A 12,772-nucleotide genomic window follows, 5' to 3' on the forward strand; every position below is an offset into this window, starting at 1 on the left:
CAGGGACTGGGCTGTTTCTCGGTCTTCCCTGAGCTCGCCTATGTAGCGCGCAGTGGCACAGAGCTGCCGATAGACCGGCGCCGGGAGAGGGCGCAGTGCTGGAAGGGGGTGCCACCCGCCCTCCCACCTGGCCAGTCTGCAACATCTGACTGCGGCATCAGGAAGGGCAGTGACCCGCCTGCCCACAGCCAAGGAGAGCAGCACCTGACCCAGTGTTGGGAGGGGGCGCGATCTGCTTGCCCACAGGCACTGGGAGCAGCACAGACGAAGGCGCCAATGGAGGGCCTCTGGAAACAGCAAGCTGAGCTTCCAAACCAGGGCGAAGACAGAATGAATTCACAGTAAGAGCACACAGTCTCCTGGAGACCACCAGCCTTTTTTTTTTTTTAAATCTGTTTTTACCTATTCTATTTTCTATTACCCTTTTAATTTTTACTTCTTAAACAATTATATATACTCCCAATTTTAATCACTTTTAAATTTTTTAAAAATATTGTTACTATTATTACTTTTAAAAATCCATGTCATTTCATTTTTATTTCTCTTGGTTTTGATGTCCTGTTATTGATTATACACAGGTTTCAAATACATTTTTCCCCTCTTTTCTCCTTTTTCAAAGGATTTTAAAAGACGTATAAACCCGATTCCTATTCTGCTTCTACTTGCTCTTCTGTAATTCATTATACACTGTTTTCAAACCACTTTTTCTCCCTTCTTTTTAACTTCTCTTTCTCTCTTTATCCTTTTTTTAAGTTTTATTCCTGCATAGGCATTAGATAGATAAATAAATAAACTCTGTAAGAACCGAAATAGACAACTGATACTCCATAAGCCACAGTGCCAGAGAGGTATGAGCAAGATGAAGAATCAGAGGAACCACTTCCAATTAGAAGAGCAAGCGAAATCCCCTGAAAGAATGATCAATGAAATAGACATCGATAGCCTACTAGATCAAGATTTCAAAAAAGGTGTGATCAAAGCACTGAAGGAATTAAAAGAGATAGCGTTTAGAGATATAAAATATGTCAAAATGATATTGAAGCTATAAAGAAGAGCCAAGTAGAATTAGTAAATTCATTGGCTGAGATGAGAATGGATCTAAAGGCTGTGCAAAGCAGACTAGATAATGCAGAGGAACGAATTAGTGACCTAGAAGACAGGACAACAGAAAGCACCCAATCAGAAGAGCTGCAAGATAAACAAATAAAAACAAATGAAAGCAACAAAAGGGACCTATGGGATAATATAAAGTGTGCCAATCTTTGCATAATAGGGGCCCCAGAAGGGGAAGAAAGATCAAAGGGGACTGAAAAGGTTTTTGAAGAAATCATGACTGAAAACATCCCAAACGTAAAGAACGAATCAGACATCCAAGTACAGGAAGCTCAGAGGGTCCCAAATAGGAAGAACCCAAACAGGCCCATACCAAGACATATCATAATCAAGATGGCCAGAATCAAGGATAAAGAAATGATCCTAAAGGCAGCAAGAGAAAAGCAAAGAGTGAGTTACAAGGGAACCCCCATAAGGCTCTCAGCTGATTTCTCGACACAAACATGACAGGCCAGAAGGGAGTGGCAAGATAGATTCAAAGTCCTGAATGAAAAAAAAGATGCAGCCTAGGGTACTTTATCCAGCAAGTCTATTCTTTAGGATAGAAGGAGAGATAAAGAATTTCACAGACAAGAAGAAGCTACAAGAGTTTAGCAACACTAAACCCATGCTAAAAGAAATATTGAAAGGTCTACTATAAATAGAAAAGCAGCAGAATGCTACAGAAATGAGAAACTCACAATTGGAAAGGTGATAACTCATGAATTACAAAGAAAATAAACACGAAATTGTAAAAGAAGTCATACAAATCATTGAGAGTGGGAGAGGGAGGCAGGGAAATATAGAATATATTTTTTCTTTCTTTTTTAAATTTTTTGTTCTCGGTAGGATGGGTTTGAGATCATGTTACTATCAGTTTAATAAAAACAGTTATAGTAATGGGCTAATAGACTTACAAAAAAGGGTAACCACAAACCAAAAACTTACAAGGGAGTCACAAAAACTAAATAAAGTCCATGATAATACAAAGGAAAATTACCAAACCACAAAAGGAAGAGGAAAGGAACAAAGAGGAAATACCAAATCAACTGGAAAAATAAGTTCAAAATGGCAATAAACACACATCTATCATTAATTACTGTAAATGTTAATGGACTAAATGCTCCAGTCAAAAGACAAAGAGTGGCAGACTGGATAATAAAGCAAGGACCTGCAATATGCTGCATACAAGAGACCCACTTTAGGGAGAAGGACACACATAGATTGAGAGTGAAAGGATGGAAAGGATATTCCATGCAAATGGAAAAGCCAAAAAAGCAGGTGTTGCAGTACTGATTTCAGACAAAATAGACTTTAAAACAAAGGCCATAAAGAAAGATAAAGAAGGACATTTTATAATGATTAAAGGAGTAATACAAGATAAAGATAATACACACATTAATATATATGCACCCAACATAGGAGCACCTAAGTACATAAAAACATTACTAACAGAGATAAAGGGGGAAATTGATGGGAATACAATCATAGTCGGAGATTTTAACACCGCATTAACATCACTAGACAGATCTTCCAGACAGAAAATAAATAAGGCAACAGAGAAATTAAATGATACAATAGAAAAATTAGGTTTGGTGGATATTTTCAGACCATTACACCCCCCCCCAAGATTGGATATACATTCTTTTCAAGTGTACATGGAACATTTTCTAGGACTGATCATGTACTTGGGCACAAAAGAAGCCTCAGCAACTTTAAGAAGATAGAAATTATCTCAAGTATCTTTACTGACCACAATGCCATGAAACTAGAAATCAACTACACAGAAACAAAGGAGAAAAAAAGGAAAGCATGGAGATTAAACAATATGTATTAAAAAACCAGTGGGTCAATGATGAAATCAAAGTTGAAATTAAAAAAGACCTTGAGAGAAATGAAAATGAAAGCACAACCACACAAAATTTATGGGACACAGCAAAGGCAGTGCTTACAGGGAAGTTCATAGCGATACAAGCCTCCCTCAAAAAAGAAGAACAATCTCGAATAAACAATCTAACCCACCAGCTAAAAGAACCAGAAAAAGAAGAGCAAAAAACCCCAAAAGGCAGCAGAAGGAAGGAAATTATAAAGATCAGGGAGGAAATAAATACAATAGAGATTAACAAGACCAAAGAAAAAATCAACCAAACCAAAAGCTTGTTTTTTGAAAAAGTAAATAAAATCGACAAACCTCTGGCCAAACTCACAAAGAAGAAAAAGGAGAGGGCACAAATTAGCAAAATAAGAAAGGAAAATGGAGAAATTACAACAAATGAAATAGAAATACAGAATATCATACGAGAATATTATGAAAAACTATATGGAACCAAACTGGATAACCTAGAGGAGATGGACAAGTTTCTGGAAACATACAGTCCACCAAGACTGAACCAAGAAGAAACTGAACAATTGAGCAATCTGATCACTAGAAAGGAAATAGAAATAGCAATGAAAAAAAAAAAAAAAAAAAAAAAAAAAAAAAAAAAAAAAACCTCCCTACAAATAAAAGTCCAGGACCGGACGGCTTCACCAGGGAATTCTACCAAACATACAAAGAAGAACTCATACCAGTCCTTCTCAAACTCTTCCAGATGATTGAAAAGGAGGGAATACTCCCAAACAAATTCTATGAAGCCACCATCACCCTGATACCAAAACCAGGCAAAGACACTACAAAAAAAGAGAATTATAGGCCAATATCACTGATGAACATAGACGCCAAAATCCTCACCAAAATATTAGCAAATAGAATCCAACAACACATAAAAAGGATTATACATCATGACCAAGTGGGGTTCATCCCAGGGACACAAGGGTGGTTCAACATACACAAATCAGTCAATGTAATACATCACATCAACAAGAGAAAGGACAAAAACCACATGATCGTCTCAATCAATGCAGAAAAAGCATTTGATAAAACTCAACACCCATTTATGATAAAAACTCTCGCCAAAGTGGGTATAGAGGGAACATATCTCAACATGATAAAATCTATATATGATAAACCTACATCCAGCGTTTTACTCAATGGTGAAAAACTCAAAAGCTTCCCACTAAAATCTGGGACAAGACATGGCTGCCCACTATCACCACTCCTATTCAACATAGTCCTGGAAGTCCTAGCCACAGCAATCAGGCAAGAGAGAGAAATAAAAGGGATCCAAATTGGAAAAGAACAGGTAAAAGTGTTACTGTATGCTGATGACATGTTACTATACATAGAAAACCCTAAAAGGTCCACACAAAAACTACTAGAGTTGATTGAAGAATTCAGCAAGGTAGCAGGTTACAAGATTAACATTCAAAAATCAGTTGCATTTCCTTAACTAATGATGAATCAACAGAAAAAGAAAGAAACAATCCCCTTTGCAATAGCACCCAAAGTAATAAAATATCTGGGAATAAATCTTACCGAGGAGGTGAAAGAATTATACACAGAAAACTATAAACCATGGATGAAGGAAATTAAAGAAGACTTTAAAAAATGGAAAGATATCCCATGCTCTTGGATTGGAAGAATCAATATTGTTAAAATGGTCACACTGCCCATGGCAATCTACAGATTTAATGCAATCCCTATCAAATTACCCAGGATATATTTCACAGAACTAGAACAAATCATAGTAAAATTTATATGGAACCATCAAAGACCTAGAGTAATGCCAAAGCATTACTGAAGAGAAAGAAAGAGGCTGGAGGAATAACTCTCCCAGACTTCAGACAATACTCTAGAGCTACAGTCATCAAGACAGCATGGTATTGGGACAAGAACAGACATATAGACCAATGGAACAGAATAGAGAGCCCAGAAATGAACCCACAAATTTTGCTCAACTCATCTTCAACAAAGGAGGCAAGAATATACAATGGAATAAAGACAGTCTCTTCAGCAAATGGTGTTGGGAAAACTGGACAGCAGCATGTAAAACAATGAAGCTAGAACACTCCCTTACACCATATACAAAAATCAACTCAAAATGGATTAAAGACTTAAACTTAAGACAAGATACAATAAACCTCCTAGAGGAAAATATAGGCAAAACATTATCTGACATACATTTAAAAAATTTTCTCCTAGAAGAAGTAAAAGCAAGAATAAACAAATGGGACCTAATTAAACTTACAAGCTTCTGCACAGCAAAGGAAACCAGAAATAAAACAAGAATAAAACCTACGGAATGGGAGAAAATTTTTGCAAATGAAACCAACAAAGGCTTGATCTCCAGAATATATAAGCAGCTCATACAACTCAATAAGAAAAAAATAAACAACCCAATCCAAAAATGGGCAGAAGACCTAAACAAGCAATTCTCCAAGGAAGACATACAAATGATCAAAAGGCACATGAAAAAATGCTCAATATCACTAATTATCAGAGAAATGCAAATCAAAACTATGATGAGGTATCACCTCACACCAGTCAGAATGGCCATCATTCTAAAATCCACAAATGACAAATGCTGGAGAGGCTATGGAGAAAAGGGAACCCTCTTATACTGCTGGTGGGAATGTAGTTTGGTGCACCCACTGTGGTAAACAGTATGGAGATTCCTCAAAAGACTAGGAATAGACTTACCGTATGACCCAGGAATGCTGCTCCTGGGCATATATCCAGAAGGAAGCCTACTTCAAAATGACACCTGCACCCCAATGTTCATAGCAGCACTATTTACAATAGCCAAGACATGGAAACAGCCTAAATGTCCATCAACAGGTGACTGGATAAAGAAGAAGTGGTATATTTATACAATGGAATACTATTCAGCCATAATAATGAATAAAATAATGCCATTTGCAGCAACATGGATGCTCCTGGAGAATGTCATTCTAAGTGAAGTAAGCCAGAAAGAGAAAGAAAAATACCATATGAGATCGCTCATATGTGGAATCTAAGAAAACAAACAAACAAGCAAAGCATAAATACAAAACAGAAATAGACTCATAGACATAGAATACAAACTTGTGGTTGCCAAGGGGGTGGGGAGTGGGAAGGGACATACTGGGATTTCAAAATGTAGAATAGATAAACAAGATTATACTGTATAGCACAGGGAAATATATACAAGATCTTATGGTAGCTCACAGAGAAAAAATGTGACAATGAATATATATATGTTCTGGTATAACTGAAAAATTGTACTCTACACGGGAATTTGACACAACATTGTAAAATTATTATAAATCAATAAAAAATGTTAAAGAAAAAAGAAGATATAGCACTTGTAAATATATATATGTGCACCCAAAATGGAGCACCTCAATTTATAAAGCAAATATTAACAGACATAAAAGGAGAAATCAACAGTAACTCAATAATAGTAGAGAACTTTAACACCCCACCTACATCAATGGACATATCATTCAAAGAGAAAATCAAGAAGGAAACACTGGTCTTAAATAACACATTAGACCAAATGGATTTAGTTGATAAACATAGAGCATTCCATTCAAAAGCAGCAGAATACACATTCTTTTCAAGTGCACATGGAACATTCTCCAGGATAGATCATGTGCTAGGCCACTAAACAAGCCTCAGTAATTTAAGAAAATTAAAATCATATCAAGCATCTTTTCTGAACACAATGCTATGAAACTGGAACTCAACTACAAGACAAAATACTGCAGAAAACACAAACACATGTAGGCTAAACAATATGCTATTTAACAACCAGTGGTCACTGAAGACTTCAAAGAGGAAATCAAAAAATGCCTAGAGATTAATGAAAACAAAAACATGACGATCCAAAACCTATGGGATATAGCAAAAGCAGTTTTAAGAGGGAAGTCTATAATAATACAAGCTCACTTCAGGAAACAAGAAAAATCTAAAATAAACAACCTAACCTTACATACACCTAAAGGAACAAAAAAAAAGGAAAATAAGCAAAACCCAAGGTTAGTAGAAGGAAAGAAATCATAAAGATAAGAGCTGAAATAAATGAAATAGAGACTCAAAAAACAGTAGAAAAGATCAAAGAAACTCAGATCTGGTTCTTTGAAAAGATAAACAAAATGGATAAACCTTTAGCCAGACTTACCAAGAAAAAAGGGAGAGAGCCCAAATCAATAAAATGGGACATGAAAAAGGAGACGTCACAAACACAATAGATGCAAAAGATCATAAGAGACTAGTATGAGCAATTATACACCAATGAAATGGACAACCAGAAAGAAATGGACAAATTCTTAGAAAGGTACAATCTCCCAAGACTGAAAGAGAAAGAAATAGAAAATATGAACAGACCACTTACCAGTTCTGAAACTGAATCAGTAATTTTAAAAACATGCATACTCACAGATACTGAGAACAAATTAGTGGTTACCAGTGGGGAGGTGGGCAATAAAGGGGTAGGGGAATGGTAGGTATAAACTACTGGATGTATGATATGCTCAAAGATGTATTGTACAACAGGAGGAATATAGCCAATTTTTGTAATAACTGTAAATGGAAAGTAACCTTTAAATTGTATAAAAATTTAAAAAATACATCACATAAAAATTAACTTAAAATGGATCATGAATTTACATGTAAAGCATAAAACAATAAAACCTTTGGAAAAATATGACAAAATCTTTAGGATTTAGGACATGGCAAAGAGTTCTTAGACTTGACACCAGAAGGAGGATATGTAATGAAAAATCAATAAATTCAATCTGATCAAAATGTAAAACTTTTGCTCTGCAAAAGCCATGTGAAGACTAATAAAAGATAGGCTGCAGACTAAGAGAAAATATTACAAAGCACATATCCAACAAAGGACTTGTATCTGGTATACATGAAGAGTTCTCAAATTCAACAATAAAAATAATAAGCCAATTAGAAAATGGGCAAGCAACATGAATATATATTTCACCACAGAAGGTATAAAGATTACAAAAATCACATGAAAAAATGTTCACTGTCATTAGCCATCAAAGAATGCAAATTATAACCACAATGAGATATCACCACATACCTATCAGAATGGCTAGACTAAAAAGAATGACACCATCAAATACTGGGAAGGGTGTGAAGAAGCTGGATCACATATAAATTGTTGGGAGGAATGTAAAATGTCAGCCACCATGGAGAACTGTTTGGCAGTCTTTTTTATAAAACTAAATATGCAATTTCTGTACAATCCAGCAACTGCACTCTTGAACATTTTATTCCAGAGACATTAAAATTTATGTTCATACAAAATCCCATACACAAATGTTTATAAGAGCTTGATTTGTAATAATCCCAAACTGGAAACAACCCAGATGTCCTTCAATGGTGAATGGATAAACAAACTGAGGTATCAGTCAAAAGATGGGATTCTACTCACCAATAACAAGGAATGAACTAATGATACATGCAACAACCTGGATGACTCTCCAGAGAATTATGCTGAGTGAAAAAGTTAATCCTGAGAAGATGCATATTGTATGAACCCATTTATATAACATTCTTAAAATGACAACATTACAAAGATGAAGAACAGATTAGTGGTTGCCAGGAGATAGGGATGGGACCATAGTGTAGTCACTGGAGGGAGATAGATGTGGTTATAAAGGGCAATATGAAGGATCTTTGTGATGATGGAAGAACTCTTCAGAGTCTTGATGGTGATGGTGGATACATGAACCTGCCCAGGGGATAAATTTGTATAGAATTTAACATACACAAGCACAAATAAAAATGGAAAAATATGAATAAGATCAGTGGATTGTATCCCTGTCAATATCCTGGTTATGAAATTATACTATAATTTTGCAAAGTGTTATTACTGGGGCAACTGGACACAGTTTCTGGACAGATCCCCAACACAAGGTCTCTTTACATTTCTCAAAATTGCATTGGAATCTACAAAGATCTCATTAAAAATAAACTCCAAGGAGTCATTAATAACCTAAGTGTGAGAAACATCACTTTAAAGCTTTTAGAGGAAAACAAAGGAGACTATCTTTATAACTCTATGGTAAGAAAAGATTTATTTTAGGAAGATAGGAGCACAAACCATAAAGTTAAAGATTGATAGATGTGAGTTCATTTAAATAAAAATTCTATGCAGCAAATCCCATTTTTAAAGGTGTAAAGACAAGCTACAGAGTGCTAGAAGATATGTGCAGCATCAGTATCTGGCAAAAGACTGATATCCAGCAATCAACAAACAAAAAAAAAGGATTTTAAAAATGGGCAAAAGAGTTAGACAGGCAACTCCCAGAAGAGGAAACCTGATCAATGTACATGTTAAAAGGTACTCAACCATACAAATCATCTGAGAGATGCCTAAACACCACAAGAAACCATGTCACACCCATCAAATTGGCAAGAATTTAAAAGGTCTGACAGTATCAGGTGTTGGCAAAGAAGTGGGACAACTAGGGCTCTCATACACTGCTTGTAGTGTGTAACTGAATGCAATCAACTTAGGAAGTAATTTGGTAACATCCAGTAAAGTTAAAGATGCATGTATTTCCAACCCAACAATTTCATTCACAGATCTATAACCCAAATAGTGGCTTGAAATATTTTTTGGTCATGAGTCACAGTATGAAATAATTTTAAGTTGTAACCCAATGTATGTTTATAATTGGAGCTAAAGTTTTCTGCCAGAATTTTTATGCTGCATGCAAATCCTTTCTGATATTTTCATTTTATTCATTTTAGTTTTTTAAGGCTCAGTACAATTCATTAAATTGATTTCATAACCCACTAACGCAGGAGTTCTCAATCTTGGCTACTTATTACAATCATCTTGTTGGCTTTTAAATCTCCACTAGCCAGGCCACAACCAAAAAAAAAAAAAATTACTATATTTGGAAACACCAAGCACCATCAACAGGAGAATAGATAAGTGCACTGTGCTATATCTTTTAAATGGAATAGTGTACAGTAGTTAAAATATATGAACCAAAAGTACGTACATCAACATGGATGGTTTTCAAGGACAGGTAATGAACAAAGCAAGTTGCAGAATACTAACTTATAGCATGATACCATTTTGCGAGGCTTAAAAACATGAGAAATAAGATTATATATTTTGATGGATAGATACATATTGAGTGAAAAACTAAAGAAAGGCATGAGAATGAAAACCACTAAATTCAGAATAGTAATTACCTTGGGGAGGAGGCAGGAGAAAGAAATCAGGGGGCAGGGTGGACAGGGGACTTTAATTGCATTTTGTACTGTTTAACTACTTAAGCCAAATGGTGGGCATATAAGCAGGGATTGTATTACTCTTTTTTGCATATTTGTATGTCTGATATGTTTTATACTAAAAAATTAGTCCAAAGGACTGGTAAATCATCAGGGGGAATAGAAAAGAGAAGGGCTGTACAGAAGCTCCGAGTTTAGGAGCAAGTGGGTGGGAGGAGCACATCATTCTTGCTCTCTACCCAAGCGGGGCATCTGCCACTGTGCTTGACTGCCAATGTGCATAGAAAATGACGATGCTACACAAATGCTGAGCCCTTGGGGCTAGTGTTTCATTAGTAACTTGAACAGAAGTAAGCTCAGATGACAGTCCAGATCTTTCAATCCCACTTTAGAGACAAACTTTTCCTTGTTGGTTTTCTCTCGGGGTATAGCTGAGACTAGAACACAGAGCCCTGGGAACAAGGTCAGTCTATGCTAACACCATCATCATCAACCACAAACATTTCTCTGGTACAGCTGAAGGCTGGAACTAGAGCAAGAAAAAGAAAACTGGCATCCCTGATCCTTTGAATAAGAACCAGCCCCTGCTAAAGCTGTGAGTTATCAGCCATGATTATTCTTGGGTGTAATCAAGCTGCCGACATCCAGCTTGTCTAGCTAAAGTCACTTGCTATCCCACTGAGAGAATGAATGATGGAGGAGGTGAAGGAGTTGATTTTGGATCCAGGACTACTTTAAGGAGATGACTCAGGCAGCAGTCAAGGGCTGTGGGCACCTTAGGCCAGCATGAAGGTACTGAGTGCCCAGGGGACTTCAGAAGAGAATAAAGAAAGATAGGCAACAACCCAATCCAAAAATGGGCAGAAGACCTAAACAAGCAATTCTCCAGTGAAGACATACAGATGGCCAATAGGCACATGAAAAATGCTCAATATAGGTAATTATCAGAGAAATGCAAATCAAACAATAATGAAGTATCACTTCACACCAGTTAGAATGGCCATCAATCAAAAGTCCATGAAGAGAACCCTCCTGCACTGTTGGTGGGAGTGTAGTTTGGTGCAGCCACTATGGAGGACAGTATGGATATTCCTCAAAAAAACTAAAAATAAACTTACCCTATGATGCAGCAATCCCACTCCTGGGCTATATTGGAGGGAACTGTAATTTGAAAAGATACATGCACCCCAATGTTTATAGCAGCATTATTACAATAGCCAAGACATAGAAGTAACCTACATGTCCATGGACAGATGACTGGATAAAGAAGTTGAGGTATATTTATACAATTGAATATTCCTCAGCCATAATAAAGAAAATAATGCCATTTGCAGCAACATGGATAGATCTAGAGATGATCATGCTAAGTGAAGTAAGTCAGACAGAGATAGGCAAATATCATATGATATCATTCATATGTGGAATCGTAAAAAAAAAAAAAAGGACACTGTGATCTCATCTACAAAATAGAAACAGACTTGCAGACTTAGTGAACAATTTTATGGTTACCAGAGAAAGGAGGTGGGAGAGGATAAGTTTGGGAGTTTGAGATTTACAAATGTTAGCCACTATATATAAAAAAGATTTTTTTAAAGTATCTTTTGTATACTACAGGGAACTATGCTCAATATCTTGTAATAACCTTTAATGGAAAAAATATGAAAATGAATATATGTATGTATATGCATGACTGGGACATTGTGCTGTACACCAGAGATTGACACATTGTAACAGACTGTACTTCAATAAAAAAAAAAAAAAAGAAAGAAAGGAAGGCAAAGAGCACCAAAACCAAACTCCATCTACTTCCTAATTTAGGCTCAAGTTTAGTCTTGCCTCCCACACTTTCCACCAGATACCAGTGGGAAATGCCTCCCAAGAAAGAAGAGTGTGTTTTGGCCCCTACTCCATCTTCCCCTGCTTGGAGTTCCAGGGTCTGGTGGCGGAGAGGTACAGTGTGCCAAAACCATCCATCCTGCTTCCATACCACATGACAGAGCTCCTCCCCTTCCCCATGCCCTAGACCTCCCCTTGAGAAAGGGAAACCCATTGCTGACATCTGTGGCCAGCACAGGCTCCAAGGCAATGCCTACAGAAACTTGGGGAGACCCACTTATAAATGGGGCCATTGTGTGAATCCTCCACAGTAAATTTGAATCCCAGATAGGTATCTCCTTGTTCAGGGAACAACACTCAATAACTGGACAGACAGTGAGGATAGAGATGGTAGAAGAGATTTAGAAGATTGAGTCAAGAAGTTTTGGCTACTGATATGGGGTGAAAAGGGAAAGTTGTGGAAGATGGAAGTTGAAGGATTGGCAGAACTTAGCCAATCAGTGGGTGCCATTCCCTGACAAGCTGGGCAGTGAAGAGGAAACAAATTTGGTGGGATAAGATGATTGTGATTTTCATTTTTTACTTGCTGTACAGGATGAGTTTAAGGCATTAAGGAGACAACTGAGTGGAGGTGTCCAAGATGTAGGTGGACACAGGTCTGTAATTCAGAGGAGAGCTCTGGGCTAGAGAAATATGCTGCTTCCTGGTAACAGT

Source organism: Camelus ferus, chromosome X, assembly GCF_009834535.1.
Source record: "Camelus ferus isolate YT-003-E chromosome X, BCGSAC_Cfer_1.0, whole genome shotgun sequence".
Taxonomy (NCBI): Eukaryota; Metazoa; Chordata; class Mammalia; order Artiodactyla; family Camelidae; genus Camelus; species Camelus ferus.